This window comes from Vanessa atalanta, chromosome 9 (genome assembly GCF_905147765.1).
Source record: "Vanessa atalanta chromosome 9, ilVanAtal1.2, whole genome shotgun sequence".
In the NCBI taxonomy this organism is placed as follows: Eukaryota; Metazoa; Arthropoda; class Insecta; order Lepidoptera; family Nymphalidae; genus Vanessa; species Vanessa atalanta.
This window is the reverse complement of record NC_061879.1, coordinates 12897248-12908740: the sequence shown is the minus strand read 5'-3', so window position 1 is coordinate 12908740 and position 11493 is coordinate 12897248.

Genomic DNA, 11493 nt, shown 5'->3' with positions numbered 1-11493 from the left:
AGAATACTAAACTCGAATAAGAGACAATCTATACATTATGTACCATAATTGCTAACCTTAAGAAATAACGAGCATTTATGCTAAAAAAATTCTTTATTTTTTTTATTTTAAATTTATAAATGAAAGATAAATTATCAATTTGACAATAAACAAATATTAGGTATAGAGATTATCTGTTTGCGATACGTTGACACGGGACGCATCCATCAGCGCCGTAACAAATAAGTTTGTCAAACATTTTAATCCAAATCAGTTACACAACGGTATCGCAGCTTTGGCGAAATGGCCGCGTTAATGTTGCGAAACATTCATATAAATAGGGGACCGGTGTTTATCGTTATTATTAAGTTGTAAGGGACTAAGATTCGACTTCCGCACATTCATCACTTTATATAATACCAGAATCGACCGCTGCGGGCTGAGCGTGCCAAATCTTTTCAACGCACATTGCTTTTTTTTGTCCAGGACGCTTTTACGGCCCACTGTGCTAGGTCCATGATGGTTTTATTGCGGGTGCATTCTCGAAATCATTGGGTCCTTTCACTCGACGATGTTATATGGCTGCTGTAAAACAATAAATGAGATAATTGTTAACGTTTTGGTGGTAGATGAATTGGTCACGGTCACAGTGTGGTAAAGCGTTGGTTTTACATTAGTAGCCATTGAAATTCGTTAGATGCGATGATGAGGAATAATGGTCGCTCAGTGCTGCTATTCAGGCTCTGTGAAGGACATGATTAAGTATAACTAGAGATCATTTTGTAAAGAACAGTGGGGAGCTTGTTTTAAAGCAATTGCGGTTAAGAAATTACTTAGAGATCGTTATAGCTTGAATATCGATTTGTTATGGTTTATTTATCATTTAAACAAAGAGCGACATTCGTCACGACATGATGACATATTGGAACTACTTTTAAGATTCGTTACTTTTACGTTGATTAACTACACTTTATGAATAACGCAAAAAAGAAGAATACATACCGCAATGTGTTAAATTTTTCCAAAATGTCATATTATTTTAATATATGTTTTTTCTATTTTTATCAAAACCAAAATCAAAATATTCTTTATTCAAGTAGGCTCATAAAAGCACTTTAGAGTGTTGAATTAAATTAAAAAAAAAACTACAATAAATAAAGAAATACATATATTCTGGCGAGATATTTAAATCTTATTGTTAAAAAAAACTAGCATGAAAATTAAAGGTAAGCTCAATCATATAACGCCAAGTTTCCGACTTCGAAAAGTGAGTACATCCTTCCTGACGCAAGTTATTAGATGCCATAAAAATCCCACAGATCCAAGCTTTCGGTAAAAGGCATTAATGGACGAAGCATATTATTATTATTATTTTTTTTAGACAACGTCACGTACATTACTCTGATCCCAATGTAAGTAGCTAAAGCACTTGTGTTATGGAAATCAGAAGTAACGACGGTACCACAAACACCCAGACCCAAGACAATATAATATATTATTTTATACATTATATAGATGTAAAATAACCTTCAAGATAGTATTCGATGATATTCTTGATTGTTAATGTAATTTAATTGTTTTCTTTTAGTTATTTTTAATAAAACCTACTTATGTATAAATATGACACGACATTAGTGTTTTTAAAATTTTAATGAAGCTTGTATACTCTTCTTCTATCATAAAAGTTGTATACTTCAATAAATTTATTTTGATTTTAATAAAAATAAACAATTTAAAGCAAGTTATCACAAAAAGTGCTAAAATATTATATTTACTTGAAACAGTAGGTGTATTAAGACAAAACTAACCTTACAATATTCGACTAACTTTAAAATATTTATGAAAGTCATGGTTTTTTGTTAAATAACCAGTAGCAAGAAACAATAGAATGTTAATATTTATCCCATGAGGATTTAAAATTATCGCTTCTTTTTGAATTGACACAACAAAAATCCCCGAGGACTGGATGGCGTTATGCCTCATATTTAACATATTAGGATGCTAAAATTGCTTTTAAATGCTTTAGAATATCATGGAACAGAGAAATACTGAATAATAAAATTTTGCATTGAACCAATGTGGATACGTCCAATAGGTACACGAACGAAAAAGAAATCTACCTAAAGATGACTTAAAAATATAGCAGAAAGAGACTGGATAAAGATAGCGAGAGATAGAGACAATTGAAGACGCCTAAAATAAGAAAGGGATCATGATTTAAATAATTGTTTTGTAATTTTGAAGTCAAGCAATAAAGACTTATATACCTGTATAATGGATTTCATATACACGTATAAGTATTAATCCATATATTCATTTTCTGTTTTCCAAATACCTGCATACCGTTCTCCTAACGGTCTTAATGGATGAAATTCAAAAGCCATTCCGCCAAACGAATATACAATGTAAAAAAACGAAAACATTTTACATAATCTCCTTACGTCCGAAGATTTATTTAACGTAAATCAAAAGTCAACAGTTAGTGCCGGCTTGCACAAAACCACGGTATCACTAACTAACACTCTAATGCCTTTGTCATCAACACACATCTACTAAACACGTCAAAGTCCACTACGAAATCGAAACGACACAACTCCAAAGATTAAATACGAATCCTTTCACAGAGCAATAAGGTTTAAAATCCAATGAAAGATAGACGAGTCGGTACTCTTTATCCAGAAGGGATAAATAGAGATGTCGAAGCCACACGGGGTAGCAAAGCGGCCGACACAAAAAATGGACAATAGCTCAGAGTTTTGGATACAAAGCGACATTGGGAAATAAATTATTTCATCTGTTCAGTCCTTTCACGATAATATTGGCAAATGTTTCCATTCGAGACGGGCCACGCCCCGAACGAATGCCTTGTAAAAAACCAAAACGTTTCACGATTTTACATTTTGATAATCTGTATTTAAGGTTCCAACTCGCAGGGGAGGAACGGACCGGTCCCTGGACTTCGGCGCGTCACAAAGTCGACAGAAAGTCATCATTTCTTTTACAATTTTTTCATTTAAGCCAACATATATTTTGACTGTGATGTTTTTATTATTTTTGTCCGTGATTCGCTTTAGGATCGATGGCTAACTATCGGCGAGAATTTTTTCATAAAGTCGGCACCTATGCATATCGAATGGGCAGTTTATTCACGCGGGGCCGTGTGAGCCTATTCGTGGAAACACCGACAAAGATTTTAAGTAATTATCTAATGGGGTACAATGTTGACTCTGTCCACTATTTTGGCTTCTGTTCATGAGTCCGTCCATTAATCAACAGTAAGGAGCTATAGAAGCCATAGACAACTCCACAATAATTAATGCTGGAAAATACAAAGTTACCGTCGCATAAATACATATTACAATAATTGAAGACGTTTGATTGTACTAATTGTGATTTTATCAAACCTATGGCTTTACAACATAATTCTTTTGTTTAAAGTGGATACACTGTAACAAAGGGAAATATTATAATATACCTTATTAATATATTCGTAGGAGTAACTTCTTTATTACATTTTATTGATTCCTTAACATTATTTTGTAAATAGAACTATTGAACTATTGTGCAAGTCATCGAACATTACAATGTTTAAATTCTCCAATATATTTATATTGCTAAATCAAATATGTAGCTAAATTATAAATAACAAATTAAAAAAATGTTAGTTTGCAGGTCCAATTTTTATCCAAATAAATACAATGGAACCTTTAATGATATATTAGTCGTTTTCTCTTACGTAATTAACATACGTAGAGTAAATTCAGTACCTACATGGTTAACATTTTACCACAAACAATAATCAGATAAACTTTTGTGACAACAACGAATCGTCCATAAAAAATAAAACAAAAATTGTCCAAAATTGCCTTAATCGAATAATGAAATCTAAATAACTATTTAAATGCAATGATTACACTTAACTAGATATGACAATACAAAATCGGTATCCAAGTTTCAGTAACAACCCTTTTGTACGAAATGCCATCATTTAACAAAGTCGATGTCAGACTTTTACTCAAAACGTGCAAGAGAAACATACAACGGAACGAGTACTCCCAGCAGTTTTCCACGAAAACAACAATATCAGTCAGCTCGCCCCGGAAACCGTACACTACCGTTCGTATTGTAACAAAACATTGCATGAAGCGAGGCTGAGCCGTTATTAGAGAAGTCGCGGGGGGCGACATAAATCAGACGGACAAAGGGCAAGATGTAATTGGAATTGAGTTTTGGGCCTCTTCACTGTTTTGATCTTATTTAGTTATTCGATATCGAAAACAATGTTCAATCTTAAATTGATTTACGTCCTGTTAAAATATTTATTAGGATCTCTTTTTTCTATAACTGCTATTAATTGACGCATAGCATATAAAAAATTCTTAAAATCTACTTTATTTTATTCTCTAGAAAATCTAAATAAATCTCAGTAATAATTAAATTCAATGCTTAGCGTAATGGCTTCTGTTTGTGCAGGTCCAGCAGGGTACAGATTATATCGGCGATGTCCCGTAGGATAGAGAAAAGTGAAAATCAAGATTTGTCATATATTAAATTTTAAATGGAAAATTATTTTCTTGCAGAAGAGACCAAATAAATATACATACTAACTTCTCAGTCAACTAGTTAATAATCAATAAATTGATTACTAATTTAAGAAAGTAGCTTTAAGAATTAGTTTCAGAGAGAAGCAGCTAGTGAAAGTAATCTAACGCTGTTCTTCTGATTTATTTACGTCGTAGTATGAGATATGCTTTGCAAACATAAGTGTTTTTTATGGTCAATGTCTATTTTTAGAGAATTACTAAAACCTCTTTTTAACTTCAAGCTGAGTGTAAAAATATGCCTAAAGAATATGGTTGTCACGATAGCCCAAGAGAACAAGATTTAACCCGCCACTTAACCTGCAAATTACTAAAAAAATCCAACGATGGTTTAAAGTCTCCTCTCCGTTTGAGGAAGGATAGTTTTGGAAAGTATCCACCTAGCTGTTCCATTCAGGTTTAGTGAACATTGCATGCCAGGTTTGAACCCAGTGTGTTGGACTAAGACTCGCGTATTCTAGCGCACTCTGTCATTTCAGCTTTCAAGTCGAAATTATCAGTCAGACTATATATAACCGTAATAATACTATTCGTATGAATGCGACAGTAAATCCGTAATCTGCTTGCTTATTGCTTCCTCACGATTATAAATTCAACTTTACATTTTTTAGTATAGAGTTATCAAAAGACCTAATGGACAACTCTATATGTCTATGGACATATAAATAACAATAAAATAAATTTGATGTAATCTGTAATGAAGGCTGAGATGGACCATCGGATAGAACACCTTCCCAAAGACTAAAGAGTTTTCAAATTATATTACAATTCAATTTGCTTGTAAAAAAAATTAGATATACAGATTGTTGAATTAAAAAAGCTTTCTTTAAAAAAAATTTCCTTTTTAACATAAGAACAACCTAAATTATATATTAACGTCTAAACGTAACGTATTTATTAAACCTTATTTACTTCGACTGCCATATACGATATACGTATCACTTTTGTTTTATCGGCCATTAAATATCCTTTCACAAAAAACACAACAAAAATATATAAAGCTACTACTGTGCGTTAAATTTAAATCCGTAGCATTTTTCAAGTATTATATTCCAGACAATTGGAATCAAAGATAAAAGTGAAACAATGGTCCAACATGATGACTTTACATTCGAAATCGTAAATTTCAACGCATATTAGCTATTCACATGGTCCACAGACTAAACAGTAGTAGACCCACCAGAAGCCCGCACAATGGGGCGTACGCTAGACAAAAATCAACAATGAGATAATAATCAAAGCATTAGTGCGTGAAAATCAGCAATGTTCAGACACCCCGGTAGGAGCATAACTAATTTAGGAATGTTTTCCTATTCATTAGGAAAAAATGCTACAAGCTTCCACTACAATGTGAGCACATTTACTTAAAAATCCATTAAAAAAAAACTTTTAATTATCAATAGCAATTATGTAGGTTTTTCGTATAAATTCTAGCAATCAATTCAAAATTCTACCTTCACATTGTCCAAAGAGAATAACTAAGAATATAGTAATTAAATTAGAAACTATAATGTCATATTTTATTATTCCGATGTGATTGAACTAAATTAAAATAGATTAAGGTGTCTGCGATAAGAGTACATAATGCGAACAGTACGCAAGGTGAAAGAGTACCGGCATTCGTAGTGTAGATGTAGATATTGCATTATAGAAATTCAAAGCGATACATTCCATAGAAACATTAGAACAGAAAAACTCATTAACTTTTGCCCTGCCCGGATCCAGGATCTCAAGATTTACAACTAACGTTACAACGTTAACTAGAACAAGCTCAAGAAGCTATTTATAAATATTTTTCAAAATATATACTTAATAAAAATTTTAATAATAATGACTAGAGTAGTTATTTATGTCCAAACATCATATGACAAATATCGCCGTTACAAAAAATGCACGACCAAATTACATAGCGCAGTAATCGTGACACTGGTTAACCTATTTTTATTTTTCACACAAGAAACGCTAACATTAATAGCACAATAGCGTTGAAATTAAAGGCTATACATTGCTTCTATTTATCTTGAAGTTCTACAATAATTACAACAGCTATAACGAGCATATATCCAGTTGCAATAAATAAGTAATAAGTAAGGTGAGCTAACTAAAGTTTGATAATAGAACTAACGGCCACACCAAGAGATATTATAATTGTACGGTGGACCTGAGCAGGCCATAAGTACGCCTGTGAAGAATTATTTGCCATATGAATCTTTATTAGACCTATAACGAAGAGTTCATTTTTGATGTATGAGTGAGAGCTTGTGAGATTTGAAATTTTCTAATTGTATATTATTTAAAAAAAGTGATTCAGATATTTTAAAAATGTCTCGAATGTTCCTACGTTATTTTGAATGCTTTGACGTATGACGTTAAGTATCTTCCAAACATAAAATAAAGTTAAACCACTATTAGTATTAACCGTAGCAATTAAATCTTCTTAAATGTGACATGACAATGTGACAATGTATGTATCATTAAAATCTTATGAAATAAACAGTACTCAAATGTCATGTCAAATTTACCCGGTATGTTACTCAAATTGATACAAATTCTAAAGAAACTTGGTATGTAAATGTATATCCTGGAATAAACATACTCGTTAGGGTTATTTTATTCGTTCGAGAAAAAAAAAAACTACAATTTACTTCGCACCTAGCGAGGCGAGTAATAGCTGGTTATTAATAATTCAGGCACAGATATACACATGTGTGAATTAAGGTAATTATACACATACAAGCAATACGAAGTTTATTATAAAACTTTATATAATATTTGTAAATGTTTTTAAATTATAATTACATTTAACGTATTTTTTCCACGTATAATTGTTTTGTTTGAATTATTTAATAAATAATTAATCGTTAATCTATCTCCATTTCTTATTCAAAGTTAATAACAATTTTTAAAAAACTTAAGGAGAACTGTTTCGAAATGATATATAATTTTTAAAATACATTTCCTGTTTACACAAAACAAAAACAACTTAAATGAAATAAGAAATATGAAACTGCTCCAGGACACGATATTGGGCCTCAACAGAATAGGTATTTTAAAAGTCACAATCAAGACAAGAAGTCAACAGTGACCGACGCACCGTCAGTAGCCAGAAAAATACCAACAGTAGTCTCTAAAATAGTATACACTTAGTTTATTTCACAGATTATCATCACAAAGCAGATCCCCTCGATTTTCAAATGTTTTTTAATAGTCTTTTTTGTCGTAATCCGCTATCCTAAAAAGAAGAACAAACTTTCTTATTCAAAGTTACAATTTAATTTGCGTCATGCTCATGAATTTTTAAAATACGAATTTGATTCTTAAAACAAGAACTTATTTCTTTAAATTTTATGTATCAAACTTTTTAAAGTATTTTTATAATTTAAAACGGAATTTAAATTTATTTGCTGTACTTGTCACATGCCTAAACGATTACATGTTTCGCACTATGTGGGTCGTATATCAAGATGTAATGAGTCGCCGCGTGTGATCGCCGCTTTATTTCGCGTGGCGCGATTTATGCCGGTGCGACACGAAACCTTAGACTAAAGATTAAAAACGGTAAAGCGCGAGTTGTGTTTTAATAAAAGTGTGTGTGAGTGTGTGTACAATTTACACACGGCAGAATTGAAACTTAATAATAATAATTAAATTAAATTTATATATTTTTTTGTTTCTCCTTATCGAGGCGCATTTGCCATTGCGCGCTGCCAGAATCGTCGAGTTTCATATCACAACGATTTTAAAGAAGTTTCATTTCAAAGATTGTTTTTTTATATTATTGGAATTATATAAACAATAAAATAGCTAATAGCACATAATCAATTTAAAAAAATATTTATTTCGTAGTTAACATTTCGTGTAAATTTTTTTTTAACATATTTAAATAGCAATTAAATTAAAGTGAATACTCTAGTAGTTCTACAAAAGTACTTATTTCCAAAGTTTAAAATACAAAGCAGATATTTATAGTAGGCAACAAATTACTTTCTAAAAATAGAGCAGTCGTTTACATCTAACAATAGCTACGTATTACCTAATAGAACATAACATCATGACTCTTCTTAGCAAAAAAACTAGTAATATAACTTTTCCCATTCAACAAAACGAGTAAAGAGATAGACACAAAAATCACTAACTGTCAATATAGCCATCTCTTTCATATTTTCAGACAAACATTTTAAGAGGCCGCGAAGACCAGTTCTTTACATCTAAGCACGTAACTGTCTCTTATTTGGGCAGAAACAAAAATACCACCTTAACCGTATTAGTAGGAATTGACATTCAAATCAGTAGCTGCATTCATTTATTTTGAATTTCGAACGAGTTTCGAACAATTGAGAGACAATAACGACGTTGGAGCAACAGTAAATCTCGGGAACAGTGGCGCCGTGAAAACGCGCGCTCATATGTCAAAATTAGCCGCCATATTTGTTAGCTACGGCTGTCATGTCACTCGGCCATTGTTTTAGTTTTAAAAGTGCATTGTTTCACGATTGCTACATTTATTTTGCATAAACTAATATTTTTTCGTGAATTACTCTAACCAAATTTAAATAAAACTGGTTTCGTAATCAACAGATGCTAATTCTATAATTAGAGTTTATTTAAATTGAATGTAAAATAAGTGTAAACAAGGTAAACTGTTAATAGTGTTATTTGTTTAACATTTTTAAGTTCCTTTTCAATTTAACATTGGCTATAAACAAATAGAGTTAAAATAAATACATTAAACATTATTCAGGTACACTATTGAGTTAATTATTAAAAATTTCAAAATATATGTTTTTCTCGACGCTTTGCAATTGAATTAAAATTAGCTCTTTTGTTTTTTTTTTTTCATAACTTTGCCCAATAAATGTCCACATCTAATTTCATTAATCATTATTTTTCAATTGCTTAGAAAGTAAAATGGGATAATGCTGCCATGAGACATGTTCTATATTAATACACTTACCCTCTAATAAACCTCGTAGCACAGTCTGTATTGTGTAACAAAACAAATACTGCTTAAATTATAATAATTATAACGTACTAAAACTAATTAAATTTTATTCCTTAGGTAGTAAGGATCATAATCGTTTAGTTATGGTATTGTTTACACCGTATTTAGGCTGCCGTCTTGAAATTGACAAGTGGACATCATATTTTACATCACAAACAATGCAACCGAAACGTCCGCTTTTGTTAAAAAATGTTAGGAACGTAACGAGACTTAGAACAAAACGTTTTGAAGGAGGATTTATTTATTTATGAAGTGCTAGGCCAGTGACATTTATAACAGATGCTGAAACTTTTCGTCTTTTGTATCTGACGGGCTCTAGTTCGTCCGCGATGGTACCCACTTGGATATACTCTGATTAGTGAAATAGCATATTTTTTTGAAGGAATTTGTCTTTTGATTTTAGATACATTTAGATGTCGTCATGTCGAGGTGTACTAAACAGAGCGTATCGACTGTCTGCAATCGAGAAAGCTTTGACGCGAAACATTTATTCTCTCTGTAATAACAATAACGCTAAGAGTTCAGGAATTTTTAACAATAAAGACGAATTTAGCTTTTTTTACTCCAATTGAATCTAAGTATTATTTTAAGCCAATCGCAATTCGCTGCTAATAAATAACGTTGACGATTGTCGCACACATATCTCAGCACTATTTCTCGTTGATTTTTAGCTTAACCTCACCTACTGTAAGTACTGACTACCGCTTAGATGTCTCTGCCCTATTCATTATTCCAAATCCACTATCAACATGGAGATTTTTTTTTAAATAAAAATGCTCACCACTACACCACAGCTAACCCAGGTCTATAATTCCAAATTCAAGTATGGAACCCCTCAACCACCGTCGAAGACGCAGCTACCACTCGTAGTCATAGTAGATCATCTGTCACACAATTATACACATCGATGACTTAAACGCTGTACAGAATAGTAATATGAATTCGTTTTGTCAGAGCCGAACACGACGTCTATACGTCATGATAACCATCGCCTCTGTTATGATCGATTTACCGTTCAAATATTAACTTTTTTACGAATACATGGTATTAATAAAAAAATCCGTTAATATGAATTCCATTGGTCAGTAACTGTATCTATATTTTATAAGCATAATTAAACTTAAACCTACCACCGGTCGGAGTACAGTTTCAACCGAGAACTAAAAGGTTGTCGGGTGGTACATAATAATATGTACCTTGAAACAAATTCTAATTGTAAATATAATTATATTCTATAAAAAAAAAAAACAAAAAAAAATGGAACAGGAAAATCACTGAAACAAAATGATGGGTTTATTTTTTCCTTATTAAAACATAAAAAAAATAACAGAGGCTTTTTTAAAAATATTAAATCATATTAATTTATAAAATAAATACAGAATAAATGTACAATCATTTTTAAATTTGTTTAAAACAGTAAAAATGCTTTGTGTTCTTTAAAAACCAGTATTGTTTATAATAATGTATGAATAAATGAAAAAAGAAAATATTTATTGAAGCGTTTGTACAAGTCAAGTCAGAACTACGAGTCAATATTGTGGTATTTATTTGTTAACAAAGTAAATAACATGAATATGGATCCAATTAAAGGAAGCAATTTGTCAAGAAGCCCTTATTTACAAACGACTTTACAACACGACGTTTTATGAAATAGCTCGAATAGCAAAACTAAATTACCATTAAATAGTATGGGCTGATAACAACGCAAAGCGATCCATCACACCCAGAAAGTATTCGTTCTGAAATAATGCGACTGCTTCCGGTGTTATCGCGCCATCGAAATACTTTTAATGTGGTATTGTTTCTTTATAATTATTTGGAAATATTTGAGTCTGAAAAGACTGTGAGCTCCACAATGTTTGCGAGATTGATCCACGTTTGTAGCAAACAATGTGTTTGGTTTATCCACTT